This window comes from Rhinopithecus roxellana, chromosome 9 (assembly GCF_007565055.1).
Source record: "Rhinopithecus roxellana isolate Shanxi Qingling chromosome 9, ASM756505v1, whole genome shotgun sequence".
NCBI classification, from domain to species: Eukaryota; Metazoa; Chordata; class Mammalia; order Primates; family Cercopithecidae; genus Rhinopithecus; species Rhinopithecus roxellana.
Window position 1 is genome coordinate 89,512,238 of NC_044557.1, and position 21,682 is coordinate 89,533,919.

The 21,682-nt window shown below is 37.1% G+C and overlaps 1 long non-coding RNA gene across 1 annotated transcript in view; it reads right to left on the bottom strand.

Annotated features, from left to right (window-relative positions):
* Window positions 1-21,682, bottom strand: part of LOC115899685 — a 370,221-nt gene that overhangs the window by 115,098 nt on the left and 233,441 nt on the right. The window lies entirely within an intron of this gene.

Consider the following 21,682-nt stretch of genomic DNA (forward strand, 5'->3'; position numbering starts at 1 on the left):
ACCCCAATGTGATGAATGGGACAGGGTCTGCATCTTTCTTGCTCACTGCAGGATCTGCTGCAGCAAGTCTGGTGTATGGAGCATCATCAATGCTCAGAGTCTCTGCTGAGTAGATAACAAAGTGAACCAACAAGGGTGTTGCTCCTATCTGCATTTTTCAGTTGAGGACAATGTGTCCCACTGAGGTTGTTAGTGAAGCCACTTCACTCCTTTGGTAAGTAGCAGGTGCTAGTTTTAAACACATCCCATAACTGATCCAACAAAACTCTGACTTAGTACATCCTTAGGCAAGTTGATTAACCTGCGCAGAGCTCACCTTCTTCATGTAGAAGGCAATTCCAGATGCTTAAGAGGGTGCACTGTGAACTGCAGTACCTAGGTCCAAATCCTATGTCTGCCATTTACTGCGTGTGTGATGCTGGATAAACCATTTAATCTTTCTTTACCTCCATTCTTTTATTTGTAAACTATGGATAGTAAAACTGCCTATTTATTGGGTCTTTGTGAAGACTAAATGAGCTGATACACAAATAACACTAGATGACTGTATCAGCTATGTCTTATTATTGCTGGTTTTGTTATTGTTACTTTTTCTTGTATTGTATAAATGAGATATTTTGCTTCTCTATATACTATACAATGAAGCAACATATTATAGTAAAATGTGTAGCATAGTGCCTGGTACCGAATGAGAAAATAATCTAAGACATTATTATTAGCACAGAGTAGTAGGATTATCAGCAGTAGCCTTATGATCTAAACTTATCATTTTCTAGATGAGAACTGATCATGAATAGTACAGGAAAAATGTACAGAAGTATTCATAATTGACACTGACTTTACCAGTACTGACTGCATTACAGCTTCATGCACCCAGAGATAGAGAATCCAAAAGCAGTTGAGGTAATGAATGCTGTAGTCTGGCTGCTGAGGTCTTCATCCCATCTGTGCCACTTGCCCACTAATGGGGCTTGGAAGAATCCTTCTGTGTCTATTTTTGGATGGATAATAACAATACTTGCCTGTAAGTGCTGTTGTGAGAACCAAACGAGATAATATGTGCAAAAAAGAATGAATACACCTAGAATTTAGTATGCATTCAATAAACATTAGGTAGTATTGTTATTTGATTCTCATAATGTTCATAGCAATCTTTAGTGTTATATACTAAAATCTCCATTATAGAGCTATGAAATATGAAATATGGAGGACAAATTACTTTCCCAAGTTACCTTAAAATTCAGTGTCAGAATTAGACTTTGATCCAGGGCAGTCTGATTCTGGAGTTGGTAGTCTTATTCAGTCTGTGATAGAGCGTCATCTAGAAAGACAGGCCGGGTTTCAGATGCATGGATAGGGTGTATGCCTGCCACAGTATTTGGCCACAGTATCTCTCCGTATGACCCTGATGCCTGCATACCCAGCTCCTCTAGAATGGAGTCTGTGATTAGAATGTTCTCAGTATGTGGAGTTTTCAGAGTAGCTCTCTTATAGGTAATTATATAAATGTTATATAGGTGTTTGTGTGTGTATGTATGTATGCATGTCTGTGTGTATATATATACACAAATATATACATTTGTAAATATATATATTACAAATATATATAAAAATATATATGTTATTGTTATATGTATGTATATATATTTGTATATCTTTCCAGATGATTACTTGCCAATATGGAATAACACTGTCAGAAAATAGGTAGTGATTTCTTTTTTAATCTTGAAAATATAGCACCTAATTTTAACTCTTTATACCTTTAGTACAGCCCTACCTTCAGTAACATCTCCCTTTGTTCCCTGTCTTATCCCCCAGAGCGACACGGCCATGTATATATTGCTCGTTCATTCACCTAACTGTGTGTACGCTACCTATCAGATGCTTCTACATGTTGGGATATAAACACACACATAATATACAGTCTTCATCTCTGTGGGACTCAGGAGGGACATCCTCACGTGAATAGGAGCCTGAGGAGATAAACGTGTGTCTTGAAGAAGGCAGTATTATTTTCTACGGTCCCCCTCTAGAAATGATGAACATGTTCATTTTAGTCATATTGCTCCTTAGTCCCTCATTTATTTGACTTACATTTTAAGAGGGTAGATATTAGACAATACTGTGTATATTAAAAGAAGACAGAAACTATGTAGAAGACAGTGGAGATAAAATGAAAATAGGATCTAGTCTATGGGGAAAAAAAAGACTTTAGATGTTATATTTTTCCACTGTCTTTCCCTGCCATCCCCCTCCCTCAACTTTAAAACCAGGTGGCAGTAAATAATCTTTAATGATGATCATAATAATATTAAAGCATAAAGAAGTTAGTTCCAGAAACATGGACTAATAATGAAGTATTGATTATTTAAACTAGATTATGATTTACAAAGTGCTTCCAATGCCTTTGTCCTCTGTAGCAAGGGAATAGAAAAAGAAAGAACTTTTGTATTGATGATGATGATGATCCAGGATGGTCATGATTCCACTCATGAATTGCATATTTTAAGTCCTTTCCCAACGACCCCCTTGTAGTTGCTGGCAGAATTCAGGTCTTTGTAGCTGTAGGACGTAGGTCCCTGATTTTTTTGCTGGCTATTCTCAACTCCTACACCCATACAATTGCTTGTCCTGTGGCTCTCTTAGAGGCCCACTCACAGCATGGCTTCAGAGACATCAGGGGAAAGTCTAGACCCTCTTTTAAGGGCTCACTTGACTAGATCAGCCACACCCAAGATACTCTCCCTTTACAGTAAGTCAGGTCAACTGCTCAGGGGCCTTCATTACATTTTCAAAATTCCCTTCCCTTTATCCTGTAATGTAAGCTAATCACTAAGGTGACATCTTATCTTCACAGATCCCAGCCATACAAAAGTTTAGATAGGGTGTGTTTCCTGTCAATTTCTTTAATCTTATCTATCTTGATTATCTTGATAATAATAGACACTGAAATTAAAAGCCATGGGTTTATACTGATGCCTCTAACAGCATCATTAATCATTCATTTTTTTTCATATTTGTAACTCTTTTCTCTAAATGTGAGAAATTTAGCTCCAATATCTAAGACATTGTCACTTATTTGCTCACTTTGTTCACTTATAGAAAACGATGAAAATAATTTCACAATTGCTAACTCACACCTCTTTGGAAAAATGTCAATATATATTTTGCAGTTCTCATCAGATTTTGTTCAAAATTTCTCTCCTTTTAAAATTTATCCGGATTTTGTTCCTTTTATACACAAGAGTAAATCAATTTATACATGTATGTCTTCTTAGTCCCCCTTTTTTTCTCATTCAAAATGCAGTATAAATATTCCTTTTCACTTTTTTTCCCTCCCTACATACTGGAAGAAACTCCATCTCAATTCACAGAGATTATCTTCATTCATTTTATATTTGAATAGTATTCCATTATCCTCATCTGTCATAGAATATTGTCCGATTCTTCTATGGGCATTTAGACTGTCACAAACATGTAGATATAATTTTAAATGAGACTGCAATGAATAAGCTTATGCACATGTAGCTTTGTTTGTGTGGCTTCAGGATAATTTTCTGTAGTTGGTGGGTTGGAAGGTAAATATATATAGTCCTGCTAAATATTGCCAAATTTTGCTCCATAAAGACTGTGCCAACTTTTGTTCCACTAGAAAATTATTAGGGTACAACGTGTCAGGTCAGCGAATGTAAATTATTATGTTTCAATTTAATAGGGATTGTATTAAATGTGTTAACTAACTTCGAAAGAATTGAAATCATTGTTATATGCAATAATTTTATTTAATGATAAAGGATATCTCGAGTGTATGTTATGGAAGTATTTTAAAGTTTTTCTTATATAAGTTTTTAACATTTCTTGTTACATTTCCTTGCGACCATTTTATATTCTTTTTTGTTATTTTAAAGGAAAGGATTTTTTTTTTAACCATCACATTTTCTAACTATCATTTTGTCTACCAATGTTACTGGTTTACTTATATCTAATTTTATATTATGATACTTTACTGAATAATTCAATTGTTTGAATTAGTTTTATTATATAATTTTGTGATAGGCAGGTGTCAGACATGTTTCTCAATGATTCCTGCTTCCTGAAATTCTTGCCTTTTAACAATCACCTTTGCTTGAACATAAGCTAGACCTGGTGACTGGCTTCTAACAGATTCTGATAAAAGTCATAAAGTGTGCCTTCTGTAATTAGGATACATAATTCTGTAACATCTCTACATCCCTATACTGTCTTCCTGGCTGGCATGTTTTGATAAAGAAAGCTACCATGTTGGAGAGGCTCATATAAGCAGAACGATGGGTGATCTCTGGCCAATGGCCAGTGAGGAACTGAGGACCTCAGTCCAAAGCTCAGGAGGAATAGATCCTGCCAACAACCAAGTGAGTGAGCTGGGAAGTTCATCTTTTCCAGTTTACTGTTGAGATGACTGCAGCCTTGTAATAGAACCTGAACCAGAGGACTCAATTAAACTCTGCCTGAAATCTTGACCCACAGACAGGGTGAGATAACTGATATTGTTTTTGTAAGACATTATGTTACATGGTTTTCTTTAATGTGGCAATAGATTTATAATGCAATTATTTAGGGTTTTCCAGGTAGTATTATCATCATTTCTATAAATAAAGACAGTTTTATATTTATTCCCCCAATTATTATGCCTCTCATTGATTGCTCTCATGATAGTTGCCCCTTATCTGCTAGTGATACATTCCAAGACCCCCAGTGGATTTCCAAAACCCACAGGTAGTACTGAAACTAATTACCATTAGTCAGAACATGCTCCCATTCAAGTCTTCTACCTACAGTTTAATTCCTTTTACATCTTATTAAACACTTACAATTCACTGCAGCCATAACTTTTGAAGTATGAGGTGCAACAGGAAAACTAGCACGAGTTTCTTTTTCCTTTTTAAAATTTCACAGATAGAAGATTACTTCCTATCATAGATCTTAGCAACTTCAGCACATGCCTTTTTGTCTTTCCTGATTAGGTCAAGAACTTTCACCTTTTCACTTAAACAAAGCACTCTATGACTTCTCTTTGACATATTCGATTTGCCAGAATCACTACTGTTGTGCTTTGGGGCCATTGCTAAACAAAATAGGGGTAACTTGAACATAAGCACTGTGACACAGTGTCAGTCAATCTGATAACCAAGAAGGCCACTTGGCGGGTCATATATATAGTGTGGATACCCTGGACAAAAGAATGATTCATGTCCTGAGCAGGATGGTGCCCCAAGGTGTGAGATTTCATTACACTACATGGAACGACACACAATAAAAAAAAAACTTGCACATTACTTATTTCTAAAATTTGCTATTTAACACTTTTGGACTGTGCTTGGCCACATATATATATATATATATATATATATATATATATATATATATATTATAGAATATATATCATATATACTATATATCATATATTTATAATATTTGCTATTTAACACTTTTGGACTGTACTTGGCCATATATATACACACACACAGTCAAAAAGTGTATGTCATATATATATGTAAAACCATATAGATGTAAAAAGTATATATGTAAAAACGTATATGTATACATACAGTCCAAAAGTATATGTCATATATATGTAAAACCATATATATGTAAAATCATAAAAAGTGAAATCACAGATAAAGTGAATCTACTGTATTTCCTTGCATTAATTAGTACCTCTGGTAGAATGTTAAATAGTAGAAGAGATAGACAATGAGTATCCTTGCATTGTACCTTCTATTAGTGAAAATGCACCTAGTTTTACTATTGTGCAAGATGCTGGTTGTAGAAGCTAGCTGTATAGATATAGTTGGAGGTGTGATACATATACTTATAGAGGCAGGTATATAGATTAACTATCATTATGTATTGTGACTTTAGAATGGTGCTATGTTTTCTTTTATTTATTTCCTTTTATTTTAAAACTTTGAAGTGAGGAGTTTTGTCTCAGACTTTGTCAAAATCTAAAGAGATATTCAGCTTCATTTTCCTCATAAAATCTGATGATGTTTTGATAAATTTTAACCAATTTTCTAATATTGGAGCAACATTCCAGTCCTGGAATAAATCCCACTTGATCCCGATGTATTATTTCCATAATTTGGTATTAAATAGGTCTGCTAATATTTCATTTAGGATTTTTGGTTGATATTCATAAGTAACATTGTTTTCTTTCATTTTTCATTTTTTTCTACAGCCGTTATCAGATTTAAATATCAATGATATGCTTTGTTCATAAAAAATACTTGAATACCTTTCATCATTTGTTGGGACTTGAAACAATTTATACAACATAAATGCTATTTGTTCATTCAAGATTTTGTAGGGTTTTTTTTCTCTGAAACAATCTGGGCTGTGTGTTGTGTGTGTGTGTACGTGTGTGTAATACTAATAGTCCTTTAAACTCCTTATGCAGCTTACTAAATTAATATTGGTAAACTGTACTTTGGAACTTCTCCATGACATCTAGATTTTCAAATTAATTTACAATGAGGTCTGCAAGGAAATCTATTTTTAAATTAACCTGATTCAATGGTAATATTTCTTTCATTATTTTTTATTTTGCTTATTTCTTTATTGCCCTCACCCTTTATTTTTTATGAAGCTAACTATTGGTTCATGTACTTAACTAATTTGAAAAAAAAAATCAGATTTCTATTTAATTAAATTAACTTTTTAATTCACTTCTTTATTGATTTCCCCTTTTATCTCTGTTCTTTTCTTCTTTCCATGTTTTTTTATGGGTTTTGTTGCTGTTTTTTTTTTTTTTTTTTAGATTTCTGAGTTGATGATATAACTCACTAAGTGTAATCTTTTCATTTTAATTAGTATAAATATCTGTTTAAGACTATTAATTTTCTTATGATCACTACTTTATCAGTGTTTTATAGATTTCAAGAATGGTGTGTTATTATCAGTGTATTGTGGAAATATTTTTCGACCAAATGACAATTATGGAAATTATTTAAAAATTATTTAGAAGCTCTTTTTAGTTTTGTAGTGTGTATAAAATTTTTAATATTTCTTATCTTAAAATCTTACTGTTGCTTTCTGTGTGACCTAATATATGATTAATTATTACACATATTCCTCTTACGTATTAAGAATAGTTATATTCTCTATTATTAGGGTTTAATGTTTTATATTTCTTTCAGAATTCCCACGTGTTGTGGGAGAGACCCAGGTGGAGGTAATTGAATTATGGGGACCTGTCTTTCCCATGATTCTCATGATAGTTAATAAGTCTCACAAGATCTGATGAGTTTCTGCTTTTGCTTCTTCCTCATTTTCTCTTGCTGCCACCATGTAAGAAGTGCCATTTACCTCCCGCCATGATTCTGAGGCTTCCCTAGCCATGTGGAACTGTAAGTCCAATTGAACCTCTTTTTTTTTTCCCTGTCTTGGGTGTGTCTCTATCAGCAGCATGAAAACAGACTAATACAGTAAATCGGTACTGGTAGAGTGAGGTGTTTCTGAAAAGATACCTGAAACTGTGGAAGCGACTTTGGAACAGGGTAACAGGCAGAGATTGGAACAGTTTGGAGGGCTCAGAAGGATACAGAAAAATCTGGGAAAGTTTAAAACTTCCTAGAGACTGGTTGAATGGCTTTGCCCAAAATGCTGAGAGCGACATGGACAATAAGGTCCAGGCTGAGGTGGTCCCAGATGGAGATGAGGAACTTGTTGGGAACTGGAGTAAAGGTGACTTTTGTTATGTTTTAGCAGAGAGACTGGCAGCATTTTGCCCCTCCCCTAGAGATTTGTGGAACTTTTAACTTGAGAAAGATGATTTAGGGTACCTGATGGAAGAAATTTCTAAGCAGCAAAACGTTCAAGAGGTGACTTGGGTTCTGTTAAAGTCATTAAGTTTTAAAGGGAAGAAAAGCATAAAAGTTTGGAAAATTTGCAGCCTGATTATGTGACAGAAAAAGAAAAACCCATTTTCTAGGGATAAATTCAATCTGGCTACAGAAATGTACATAAGTTGCAAGGAGCCTAATGCTAATCCCCCAGACCATGGGGAAGATATCTCCTGGTCATATCAGAGACCTTGATGGCAGCCCCTACCATCACAGGCCCAGATGCCCAGGAGGAAAAAATGGTTTTGTGGGCCGGGCCCATGATCCCACTGCTCTGTGCAGCCTAGGGACTTGGTGCCCTCTGTCCCAGCCTCTCTAGCCATGCCTGACAAGGACCAATGTACAGCTCAGGCTCTGGCTTCAGAGGTTGGAAACCCCAAAACTTGGCAGCTTCCACATATTGTTGAGACTAAAGGTGCACAGAAGTTGAGAAATGAGGTTTGGGAATCTCTGCCTAGATTTCAGAAGATGTGTAGTAATGCCTGGATGCCCAGGCAAAAATTTGGTGCAGGGGCAGAGCCCTCATGGAGTACCTCAGCTAAGGCAGTGTGGAAGGGAAATGAGAGGTCAGAGCTCCCACACAGAGTCCCTACTGGGGCACTGTCTCGTGGAGCTGTGAGAAGAGGGCCACAGTCCTCCAGACTCCAGAGTGGTAGATTCACCAACAGCTTGAACCATGCACCTGGAAAAGCCAGAGACACTCAATTCCAGCCCATGAAAGCAGCTGGGAGGGAGACTACACCCTTTAGAGCCACAGGGGCAGAGCTGCTCAAGACCATGGGATCCCACCTTTTGCATCAGCGTGACACAGATGTGAGACCTGGAGTCAAAGGAGATCATTTTAGAGCTTTAAAATTAGACTACCCAGCTTGATTTAGGACTTGCATAGGCCCTGTAACCTCTTTGTTTTATCCAATTTCTCCCATTTGAAACTGCTGTATTTACCCAATACCTGTACCACCCCCCATTGTATCTAGGAAGTAATAAGCTTGCTTGTGATCTTACGGGCATATAGGGGGAAGGGACTTGCCTTATTTCAGATGAGACTTGGACTGTGAACTTTTGGGTTAATGCTGAAATGAATTAAGACTCTGGGGGACTGTTGGGAAAGGATGATTGGTTTTGAAATATGAGGACATGAGATTTGGAGGGGCAAGGGGCAAAATGATATGGTTTGGCTGTGTCCCCACCTAAATCTCAATTTGAATTATATCTCCCAGAATTCTCATGTATTGTGGAAGGGACCCAGGGGGAAGTAATTGAATCATGGGGGACGGTCTTTCCCATGCTCTTCTCGTGATAATTAATAAGTCTCATGAGATCTGATGAATTTATCAGGGGTTTCCACCTTGTTTCTTCCTTATTTTATCTTGCCACCACCATGTAAGAAGCACCTTTCATCTCCCACCATAATTCTGAGACCTTTCCAGACACGTGGGAATGTAAGTCAAATTACACCTCTTTTTCTTCCCAGTCTTGGGTATGTCTTTATCATCAGGATGAAAATGGACTAATGCCATATTCATCTAAGAATGCAGCTTCCAGATTCTGTTTATTTTTGTACACTTTATTTTGAAATTAAAATGATGTGTTTATGTCTTTTTTTACATCTTATAGTTTCTACTTTGTAAATGTGATTGTTGTGTTACTTGATGTATAATTATTTACAACTGTATTTTACCTGTGAATGCTTTTAGCATTAAAAAGTGTAGTCCTGGCTGGGTGCAGTGGCTCCCGCCTGTAATCCTAGCAGTTTGGGAGGCTGAGGAGGGCAGATCACCTGAGGTCAGGAGTTCAAGGCCAGGCTGGCCAACATTGGGAAACCTGATCTCTACTAAAAATACAAAAAAATAGCAAGGTATGCTGGCACGTGCCTGTCATCCCAGCTACTTGGGAGGCTGAGGCAGGAGAATCAGTTGAACCCGGAGGTCGAGGTTGCAGTGAGCCGAGATCATACCATTGCACTCCAGCCTGGGTGACAGAGAAAGATTCCATGTGAAAAAAAAAAAAAAAGAAAAGAATAGTTCTTATAGTTCTTTCTCGTAGTTAACAATTTTAGTATGAATGTTCAATTCTTAGAAATATGATAGTGGTTGAACAACTAACTGTGAAAAACAATACTGCATTGAAAAAATAGTAAATGAATGACTAGAAAAGGACTTCCTCAAGCTTTGTCTTTGCAGATAGGGGAGATAATCTGTAGCTCCTTGATTTAACCATTCTGGAACTAACACATTAGTCAGGTTTCCTGAATCCCTATTTTGAGAATAATAGCTTTCCAAAATAATGATCATGCCTGTGATGGTGCTATATGACTTCCAGTGTCAGAAAAACATATTTTTAAGTATATGCTTTAAAATGAAGTAAGTACAGTATCTAGAAATGCAAGAAATAAGAAACTCTTCAACCCTGAGATCAAGCTCTGTGCTGAATGCATTTGATCATCTATAGGAAAATAAGTACAGAAAATAGTATTGAATTCATCTTATCCCAAGGTTTTGAGGATTGGTGGTACAACGCACTATTAGTGGGTTTATTTTCAAAACATCTGGACATTTTTTATCAGCATCCTTGTCCCATGTAATGTGTTCTAATATTTTACCCGGTCGAATTAATCATGACAATATTTTAATATGTAATTTCAGAAGAAATGTTTGTTTACTAACAACTGCCATTTGAACATACTTTTTTATGGGCACTTTCTTTAGCAGTAGATGGGTAGCAATTATGAGGCATTCACTTGCCTCTACCAGGATCCTTTAGATGTGTGTTTTAGAAAAACAGACCAGAATCAAAACATTACTTTTGCAACATTAAATAGCCTGACCCAGTCTTAAACATGCAATTGTTCTAGCTTTTGTTTATCTAATCACCATCCCAATTGAGTAGCCTCAAATTGTGAGTGGACACTCATGTCTACAATGTGGGGCTACTAAAATTCTTGGTATATCAGTACAGTGTGCCTGGGAAACACAAAGTTCTCTTTGTCTTTCTCAGAATAAGGCATCTACCTCATTCCTCAGTCCCAAAACTTGTGCTCAGTCCATATGACTGTCTTCCTTCCTTGATTCTGGTTTCTTCTTCATTTTTCTAGTGGGATGAAAAGTTGGTGCTATACCACAAATTAATTTCTGAAAACACGATTCTCCATTTGTAGGTTCCAGAAGCTTCTCATATCTAAAGGCTTTACAAAGCTGCTAATAATATAGTTTATCCCAGATGGATCATTTTTTACACTAGATCCTATTGTCTATGGCAAAATGTAAGTGTCCATAAGTTTGTGTCTGAAATTTCATTGTAATTATTGTATTACCCCAAAACTGGTACCTTTGACTTGGGTAGGATATGATCATCCTATCTTTCTAAACTAATTATTTTATTGTAGGTATTTTTGTTGTGAGGGCTGATTATTAGAAATAATTAATTTCTGCAGGGTGCAGTGGCTCACACCTGTAATCCCAGCACTTTGGGAGGCTGGGGTGCGTGGATCATGATGTCAGGAGTTCGAGACAAGCATGATCAATATCGTGAAAACCAGTCTCTACTAAAAACACAAAAATTAGCCAGGCATGGTGGCGCACACCTGTAATCCCAGCTACTCAGGACGCTGAGGCAGGAGAATCACTTGAACCTGGGAGATGGAGGTTGCAGTGAGCTGAGATCATGCCATTGCATTCCAGCTTGGGTAACAGAGCAAGACTCCGTTAGAAAAATAAAAAATTAAAAAAAAAGAAGGAAAAGAAAGAAATAATAAATTTCTTTCAGATTTTACCACTATCAAGATCAGAATACAATGCACACACCCTAACCCAGCTCTGAATGTATTGCATATCAGAAACTGTATATTAAGAAATAGTGGCTTTTAAAAAGCTTTGAAGAATAAAAGAGATTTCACTTCAGATATCCCACAGAGAAAGTCACACAAACTCATCAGGAATTTCTCACATAGATATCGCTAATCTTTTTCATTTTTCGATTTTCTTTACATTTCCAACTTTCCTTCCCAATTATTTACATCTTTCATCCTGTTCAACATAAATCAGCTTGTGTAAAAAGAGGGGAAAAAGATACTGCAAAATGCTTTCCTCTGGCTTGTGTAACTATTGCTTTCTCTGAGTGAGAAAAGAAAGCCCCTCTTTTCCTGCTAGCCTCATGCAGAGATGCTTCTCTCCAATGGCCATAAACAAAACACCAGCAGATGCGAGGAATAAGTGAATATCAAGGAGACAGTCACCATGGCAACCATAACCATGGAAAGTCCTCTCCACACCGACCTCTGCATCAGCAGCCAGTTAGAAATTCAGAGCAGTAGCTCATGGAAATACAGAAGAAAGAGCCAAAAGAACTTCAGTGAAGTGGGCAAAAATGGACTCAGTTTAAAAATCTGAACGCTTGTCAGAAGTTTCACTTCTCTGTCCTTGCCCAAGGGCTTGCTTAAGGCAGAACGATGAAGGGAAATATTTGCTGTGGCTTTTCTTTGCCTACAGGATAAAGGGTGTGTGTAGTCCTTGGCCTGATATTTGAGGGTTTTTGCAGTCTATAGTTTTTGGATTATTTGGATCTTGTCTTGATGATATAGCTGCTCAAGTCAAAATAGTGTAACTCATTCTCCCCCAGAAATAACACACCCATTTCTAATGTCTATTCATATTCTATCAATTGTTTGTTTCTCTTTCAGAAAGTTCTTCTCAGATTCACCTATTGAAAAAACCCCTGGACAACTGGCTAAATCTTTGTACTTTTATTTCATTCATGAAGTCTTCCCCAGACAATACAATTGACAGTTATTTCAACTGAGTTGTGTAAGGACAAAATTCTTGGGTTCATTTCTCAATTGGCTATTTAAAATTGAGTGGCATTGGATTTAAGTTCTCACATGTTAAATAATATTAGTAAACAGTTTTTGAAAACCAAATGAGAGGCTGATCGTGGTGTCTCACACCTGTAATCCCAGCACTTTGAGAGGCCAGGGCGGGCAGATCATGAGGTCAGGAGTTCGAGACCAGCTTGGCCAACATAGTGAAACTCTGCCTCTACTAAAAATACAAAAATTAACCGGGCTTGGTGGCATGTACCTGTAATCCCAGCTACTCAGGAGGCTGAGGCAGGAGAATCGCTTGAATCCAGGAGGCGGAGGTTGCAGTGAGCTGAGATCACACCATGGCACTCCAGCTTGGGTGACAGAGTGAGACTCTGTCAAAAAAAAAGAAAAAAAAAGAAAAAAGAGAAAATGTGGGGAAACTAAATACATACATAATACAGGGTTGCAATTCATATTATAATGTTTTAATATAAACTCAATTTTATTTTAGATTCAAAAGGTACATGTGCAGGTTTGTTACATGAGTACATTGCATGATGCTAAGGTTTGGGATATCAATTATTTTGACACAAATAATGTTTTTCATTTATCTAACTTTTTATTTTCATAACAACTTCATGGAAGAGTCCCAGTTGGCATAATAAATACCTGCTGTGGCTCATGCCTGTAGTCCCAGCTACTGGAGACACTGAGACAGGAGAATGGCTTGAATCCAGGAGGTGGAGGCTGTGCTGAGTTGAGATTGCGCCACTGCACTCCAGCCTGAGCAACAAAAGCGAAACTCCATCTCAAAATAATAATAATAATAATAAAATATATAAACAAATAAATAAATAAATACGTGCTGAACGTACAACTGTGTGAAGAATGTGGAATACGGAATGCTAGGGCGGAGAATCATGGAACTTACATTCATGGCATGGAATGATGTGGAAGAAGGTACATTTGGAGTAATACACACACACGAACACACACACATATATAAAATACCATTGTGAAACAACTTAAGCTTTATATTATTTCAATAAAGCTATCACTTCCCTATAATTAAGGACTCAATTGAGATGTTTCAAACTAGTCAGTTTATCCATTAGATATATTTTTTAGAACTGTACAAACTGTAAAAACCAAAATCACAAATGAGCATTGTCAAAGTGAAGAAATGAGTAATCAGCCCCTTTTTCTCTGGCTGAAACCTATTAATTCCTGGAAAGTGTCTTAGCTATAACTTTTTCCCAAACACCTCCTGTGCCTTCCCAGACATTGGGAAGTCCTATACTCTTTCATAGCACCTTTTCTGATTGTACAAAACTATTTACCACAGCATTAAAACACTCTGTTTATGTGTTTTCCCATAGTTCTTACATTAATTTAATTATTGTGATCCTGTGTCTTTTTGTTTTTATTTTTATTTTTTGACACAGGGTTTTGCTCTGTTGCCCTGGCTGGAGTGCAGTGGTGTAAATATGGATCACTGCAGCTTTGAACTCGTGGGCTCAAGCAATCCTCCTACTTCAGCCTCCTGAGTAGCTGGGACCACAGGTGTTCACCACCATGCCTGGCTAATTTTTTTTTTTTTTTTTTTCTGTAGAAATGGGGCCTCCCTATGTTGCTCAGGTTTGTCTTGAATTCCTGGTCTCAAGTGATCCTCCTGCCTCAGCCTACCAAAGTGCTAGGATTACAGGCGTGAGCAACTACACCCAGCCCTGTGTCTCCTTTATTACTCCAACTGTGTTCATAATAATAGCACAAGACCCTCTAAAAAGTCATTACTTGGTACACAAGTGAATTAATGCATGCATAAATGAGTTAATTAATGGATATATAAATGAATCAGTCAATCAAGTTAAAGGGATGTCACAAAAATGTAAGCATCTGAGTAACAATTTTTCCAAATTATTCAGAAACATTTGAGATTTTAGAATCATCCTATCCTATGATTGCATATAATATTTTATCACCTCATGTTTATGTTTCCAAATTTTATTTAAATACCTTTACAAAAAATACTGGTATATTTATTTCTCTATTTCATAGCTATGGTAATCAAGACATATATGTCTTTGCAGATCATCTAGCTAGGTAGTTCTCAATCTGTGGTGGTCAAGCTTTATAATGAACTATTTTGTATATGTAAATATCTAGAGAAAAATACATTAAACAAGAGAAAGAAATAAAGTGTATTCAAATAGAAAGAGGGGAAGTCAAATTGTCTGTTTGCAGATTACATGATTCTATATTTAGAAAACTACCTTATCTCAGCCCAAAAACTCCTTAAGCTGATAAGCAACTTCAGCAAAGTCTCAGGATACAAAATCAATGTGCAAAAATCACAAGCATTCCTATTCACCAATAACAGACAAACAGACAGCCAAATCATGAGTGAACTCCCATTCACAATTGCTACAAATAGAATTAAATACCTAGGAATACAACTTACAGGGGACAGAAGAACCTCTTCAAGAAGAACTACAACCCACGGCTCAAGAAAATAAGACAGGACACAAACAAATGGAAAAACATTCCATGCTCGTGGGTAGGAAGAATCAAAATCATGAAAATGGCCATACTGCCCAAAGTAATTTATAAATTCAATGGTATTCCCATCAAGCTGCCATTGACTTTCTTCTCAGAATTGGAAAAAACTACCTTAAATTTCATATGGAACCAACAAAGAGCCCCTGTAGCCAAGACAATCCTAAGCAAAAAGTACAAAGCTGGAGGCATCACACTACCTGACTTCAAACTATGTGACAAGGCTACAGTAACCAAAGCAGCATAGTACTGGTACCAAAACAGATATATAGACCAATGGAACAGAACAGAGACCTCAGAAGTAACACCACACATCTATAACCATCTGATCTTTGACAAACCTGACAAAAACAAGCAATAGGGAAAGAATTCCTTGTTTAGTAAATGGTGCTGGGAAAACTGGCTAGCCATAAGCAGAAAACAGAAACTGTACCCCTTCCTTACCACTTATACAAAAATTAACTCAAGATAGATTAAATACTTAAATGTAAAACCCCAAACCGTAAAAACCCTAGAAGAAAACCTAGGCAATACCATTCAGGACAAAAGCATGGACAAAGACTTCGTGACTAAAATACCAAAAGCGATGGCAACAAAAGCCACAATTGACAAATGGGATCTAATTAAACTAAAGAGCTTCTGCACAGCAAAAGAAACTAGCATCACAGTGAAGAGGCAACCTACAGAATGGGAGAACATTCTTGCAATCTACCCATCTGACAAAGGTCTAATATTGAGAATCTACAACGAACTTAAACAAATTTACAAGAAAAAACAACCCTATCAAAAAATGAGCAAAGGATATAAACAGACACTTCTCAAAAGAAGGCATTTATGCGGCCAACAAAAGTATGAAAAAAAGCTCATCATCATCGGTCATTAGAGAAATGCAAATCAAAACCACAATGAGATACCATCTCATGCCAGTCAGAATGGTGATTATTAAAAAGTCAGGAAACAATAGATGTTGGCAAGGCTGTGGAGAAATAGGAATGCTTTTACACTGTTGGTGGAGTGTAAATTAGTTTGATCATTGTGGAAGACAGTGTGGTGATTCCTCAAGGATCTAGAACTAGAAATACCAGTTGATCCAGCCATCCCATTACTGGATATATACCCAAAGGATTATAAATCATTCTACTATAAAGACATATGTACATGTATGTTTATTGTGGCACTGTTCACAATAGCAAAGACTTGGAATCAACCCAAATGCCCATCAATGACAGACTGGATAAAGAAAATGTGGCACATATACACCATGGAATACTACGCAACCATAAAAAAGAATGATATCATGTCCTTTACTGGGACATGGATGAAGCTGGAAGCCATCATTCTCAGCAAACTAACACAGGAACAGAAAACAAAGCACCCCATGTTCTTACTCATAAGTGGTAGTTGAACAATTGTGCCAACCTGCAGGACAGTCGAACGGGCCCTGGAAGGGGGAGTAGGAATGGAGGAGACAAGAAAACGCAAGAAATGGAGACAAGACAAATAGCCTGATCAAGTCTCGTTTATTGAATGTAGGGTCATGCCTTATATAGGCTGGCAGGGGAAGAGGTTGGGCCAGGGCGGTGACAGGGGCCGGGTCTTCTCAAATTACAATCGCGCATGCGCCCTGGGTTTGTACTTTTCCCGGGCGCGGGATCGCGCCTGCGCCCTGGGCTGCATATCTTCCTGGGCGGGAAAATGTTTGCGCGCGTGCGGGAAAGGTTGGCGCGCTCGGGAAAGGTTGGCGCGCGCGGGAACACTTTTGGCGCGCGCGGGAGAAACTTAGGCGCGCACGGGAAAAGCTTTGGGTGCGCGCCGGAAGGGTTTGTAAATAAAGAACCCGGGAATGTGCCCTCTTGTCTCCGCTTTGCGGAGATCAAACAACAGAGGTCCGCTAATTCCGGGCCTCATGGCTCCGGACAAACAATGAGAACACATGGACACAGGAAGGGGAACAACACACACTGGGTCCTGTCGGGAGTTGGCAGCAAGGGGAGTGGACAGCATTAGGACAAATACTTAATGCATCCAAGGCTTAAAACCTAGATGATGTGTTGATAGGTCCAGCAAACTACCATGGCACATGTACACCTGTGTAACAAACCTGCACATTATACACGTGTATCCCAGAACTTTATGTAAAAAATACAAAAATAATATAATATATATAAATACATAAATAAATATAATATATATATAATATATATATAAAGGTACATTATGTGACCACAGGAGCTATTAGTAAATGTGGTTTGATTGGCACATAATTGCTTCAAAACATTAATTTTTAACACATAGAAATAAATAGAAATGTATATAATTTTTTTTTTTTTTTTTTTTTTTTTTGAGACAGAGTCTCGCTCTGTCGCCCAGGCTGAGAGTGCAGTGGCCGGATCTCAGCTCACTGCAAGCTCCGCCTCCCGGGTTTACGCCATTCTCCTGCCTCAGCCTCCCGAGTAGCAGGGACTACAGGTGCCCGCCACCACGCTCGGCTAGTTTTTTGTACTTTTTTTTAGTAGAGACGGGGTTTCACCGTGTTAGCCAGGATGGTCTCGATCTCCTGACCTCGTGATCCACCCGTCTCGGCCTCCCAAAGTGCTGGGATTACAGGCTTGAGCCACCGCGCCCGGCCGAAATGTATATAATTTTTAATGAGGAAAATATTGGGAACATATAACTTACTCCATTACTATCCCTTTACCCATGGGAACAAATATTGAGACCCCCAAAAGAGCAAATGCTTTTTTATTTAGTGGCAAAATCAGAAAAGTTAATGTATTCCTCAATCTTAAGGCCATTGTTCTTTCAACCAATCCATACAGAAATTCGCATCATGATCTTGAAACATCTGTATATGTTTCTCATTCTCTACTTTCTCTCAGAAGTGTAGCTTCAAATCAGATTTCACATGAAGAATCATGGCATACTCTTATTGTCTCTTACAGATTGTTTCAGGTGAATTTACTAGGAAAGCATGCAAAGCTTTGGACTTTTGAAGAGTTAGCTGAGTTCAGGCAGAAGCTTGTAGATGACAAGCCTAATGTTGTTTTAAAAATGATATAATTCCCAATATGACCTAGTGATTTAATTGACTCATATTAAAAATATATGAAGGTAGGAGTTGGAACCGATGATGCCCACTTATTTTTAATTAAATTTCTGAAAGCAACGGGCCTCTATCACTAGATGGGTTGCTATCTGTAACTCATGGGTCTTAAATAAGGGACTTTTAGTATCTAATTTTGTATTACTAGAAGAAAGCTTGACAATGTTTCTACAGCAATAATTGAATACATATATGTTTTATTTGGCATTAAAAATACATCATTAATGCAGAACTCTAATAAGGAGGATGTACTACTTTTATTTGAGAAGTAGTTCAGAAGACTATCATATAAATCATCTATATTTAATTAGCACATAATAGAATCTGAATTGTATTAATGTAGTAAGACTGGAAAACACATGTTTAAAAAAAATAGCCATGGAAATTTTTGGTTGATACAATTAACCTGGCATTTACATTAAATTGTAGAAGTTAGCAAAGGGCAAAAGAGTGGATATCTTAATCTCCTCAGACTGCCACAGCAAATATCACTGACTGGGTGGTTTAAGGACCAGAAATGCATTTTCTGAGAGTGTTGGAGGCTAGAAAGTCTCAGACTAAAGTCCATCACAGCTGGTTTCTGGTAAGAATTCTCTCCCTGGTGTGTAGATGACCATCTTCTTGTTATCTCCTCATGTAGTCTTTCCACAATGGTGTGCATGAAGACAGAGAAAGAGAGAGAGAGAGAGAGAGAGAGAGAGAGAGAGAGAGAGAGAGAGAGAGAGAGAGAGAGAGAGAGAGAGAGAGAGAAGGAGAAAGTGAGAACAAGAGCAAGACAGAAAGAGAGTGCGAGCTCTCTAAGGCTGCTTCTTGTTAGGATACTATTCCCATGAGATCAGGATCCCACTGCTATGCCCTCATTTAACCTTAATTCCTTCCTTAGAAGCCCTATCTCCAAATGTAATCACCATACACATTTTGGAGGAACACTAACATCCAGTCCATATCAGTAGAGGAGAAACTAATGTGGATTTATTCAATAATCACTGCTAGTTTACTGTGTTCCAGACACTGTACTAGCCATTGACAATAAAACACAGACTCTGTCCTTACTTTCAATTTATAATTTAGTCCTGGAGATGTACAGTGATAAAACGACACTGTGTAAATTATGATTATTTGATGGGAAACACCAGGAACAGACTTGCTGACTTGCTAGGTAGATCAAGAAACGAACACACACACACACACACACACACACACACACACACACACACACACACAGTATATAGTCTTCCTTAATAATATTGGAGAACACCAAATCAAAGCAGGGGTCTTTCATAGGAAATGCAACTACTCAACATTCTCATGAAGATACTATTGAATGAATAAACTCTAGTTAATTTTTTTCATGTGTGTCATTCTTTTCATAATCCAAATGTCCTACAGTTTAAGTAGGTCTTCCCAGCAATGATCCTTATGCTCACTCTGGATAGCTGGAATCACCCCACATGCATATAGTCACTCAGCTAGTGGCCCTGTGCTGGGAATCAGTATCCTCCCGCATGGATGGTGTCTTCCCCACTGTGTAAAATCCCACTGGTCTCAAGACCTTCAGGTTCCGGGCAGCAGGCATTCACAGGCAACTCCTACGACCCAGCTCCCCAGAAGTGTGGATGTACCATCACTGATAAGGCAGCTTTGGCATTTGCTTGGAAGAAGGGAGCATTGATGTGGTATGGGGAGTTGGGGTCCTACAGCATGTCCAGCAGAGCACCATGGCCCAAGCACACCTCTTCTGCAACAACTGGAGAGTGGGAGACCTGAGTTCCCCATTCCTCTGACCTTTATGATGTCTCCAACAATTATATCTGTTAACCTGTCCAGAGGAAGTGAAATTTAAATGTGTGACTTCGGTAACTAGCAGGGCTTCTTTTTCATTCAGTGAATCGGATACATTAAAAAAAACTTGTTGTAATAAAATTATAGAACACTTAAAAGCCACAGCAAAATCCAAAAAGATCCTGAAGAATTTCCTAACACTAATGTCCTCTTCAGCTTCTGTTTTTCCATGAATCGTGTCTGTTCGTTATAATAAACAAACTATTTCCCCTCCAACTATCTTGTGGGAATATTTAAATAAATGTGAGCTTTGCTCTGTGGTCTTGTGTATTTGGAAAGGTTATGTATCTTCCTTATTCTGCAGTGAGTCACCTGTGGTGTGGATGTGTGTGCATGTATTCCCTGTTTGAGGCTAGAAAGCTGGAACAAGTGGCTTATTGAAGCTCTTCTCAGTTTTGAGTTTTATGATAATTGGTGAATGATGATCTTGCTTCTCATTTTTGTTATGAAATACATCCCAGTTGCATTTTAAGTAAGCGCTATATACGTGGGAGTATTAGTAAAGAAGGAAACCTATCTTCATTTTGATCACTAGTGGATAAAAAGGTTAAAAAGAAGAATGATACAAAAAAAATGAAGGAAGAAACAAAGTAGATAAACTCACTTGAGGTCACAAGTAAATAAGACAGCAGCACCACCATTTTGCATAGTTTATGATTCAATTCACACATACACACACATACACAAATTGTCTGAAATGTAAATGTGTCAAATCATCCATTTTAATTTTATCAATTTATTGATTTATTAAACATTTATTAACATTAAGGATTTTTAAAGCTCACCAAAATTCTCATCCAATAGAATGATTTTAGCACCTTTCTATTGGTTTTGTTTGTATTGATGTTTGGTGATTAGCTTTTAGCTCATCTTTGTATCAGAAATTTAAGGAATAGATGGTTTCTTGAAAGCCAATAGGTAAGTTTGTACTTTTATTATTAGTTTAAAAAATGTCTACTATTTAGAAATGTACATTTAATCAGTAACCAAAATTACAGTCTGAGAACAGCATCCAATATCTGAAATCCCTTCGCCATAAGTATGGTATGTTTGGGAGGGATTCTGAAAAGAAAACATAGAAAGTTAATAATTCAATTGTTAATACCTAGGAATTCAGGGTTAATCGGTGTGGAACTGAGTCACTGGTGAGTCAAAGATAAAAGTCACCTAAATATTAGTCATAGGTAGAAATGACATTTTAATAATTTGAGAGTATTCACAGAAGCTGAAACAATCCGGTCGCCAAAGAAAGTTTGAAATACAAAAACATCAAAGACAAATGGAAAAATTCAGGTTAATATGACTTTTGTGAAGTTGTTAAAAGATTATTAAAATAATTGATTTTAAAGAAAAATAAAATGCAGAAAAATTGAAATTGATCTAAATAATCTAAACAGAAATGTTAGTATCTGAGAGGGAATAATTCAGATAAACTCAGCAGCAGTTTACAAAAAGACTCAATATGTTGAAATAAAACTATGCCAAATGGCTAGAATAATG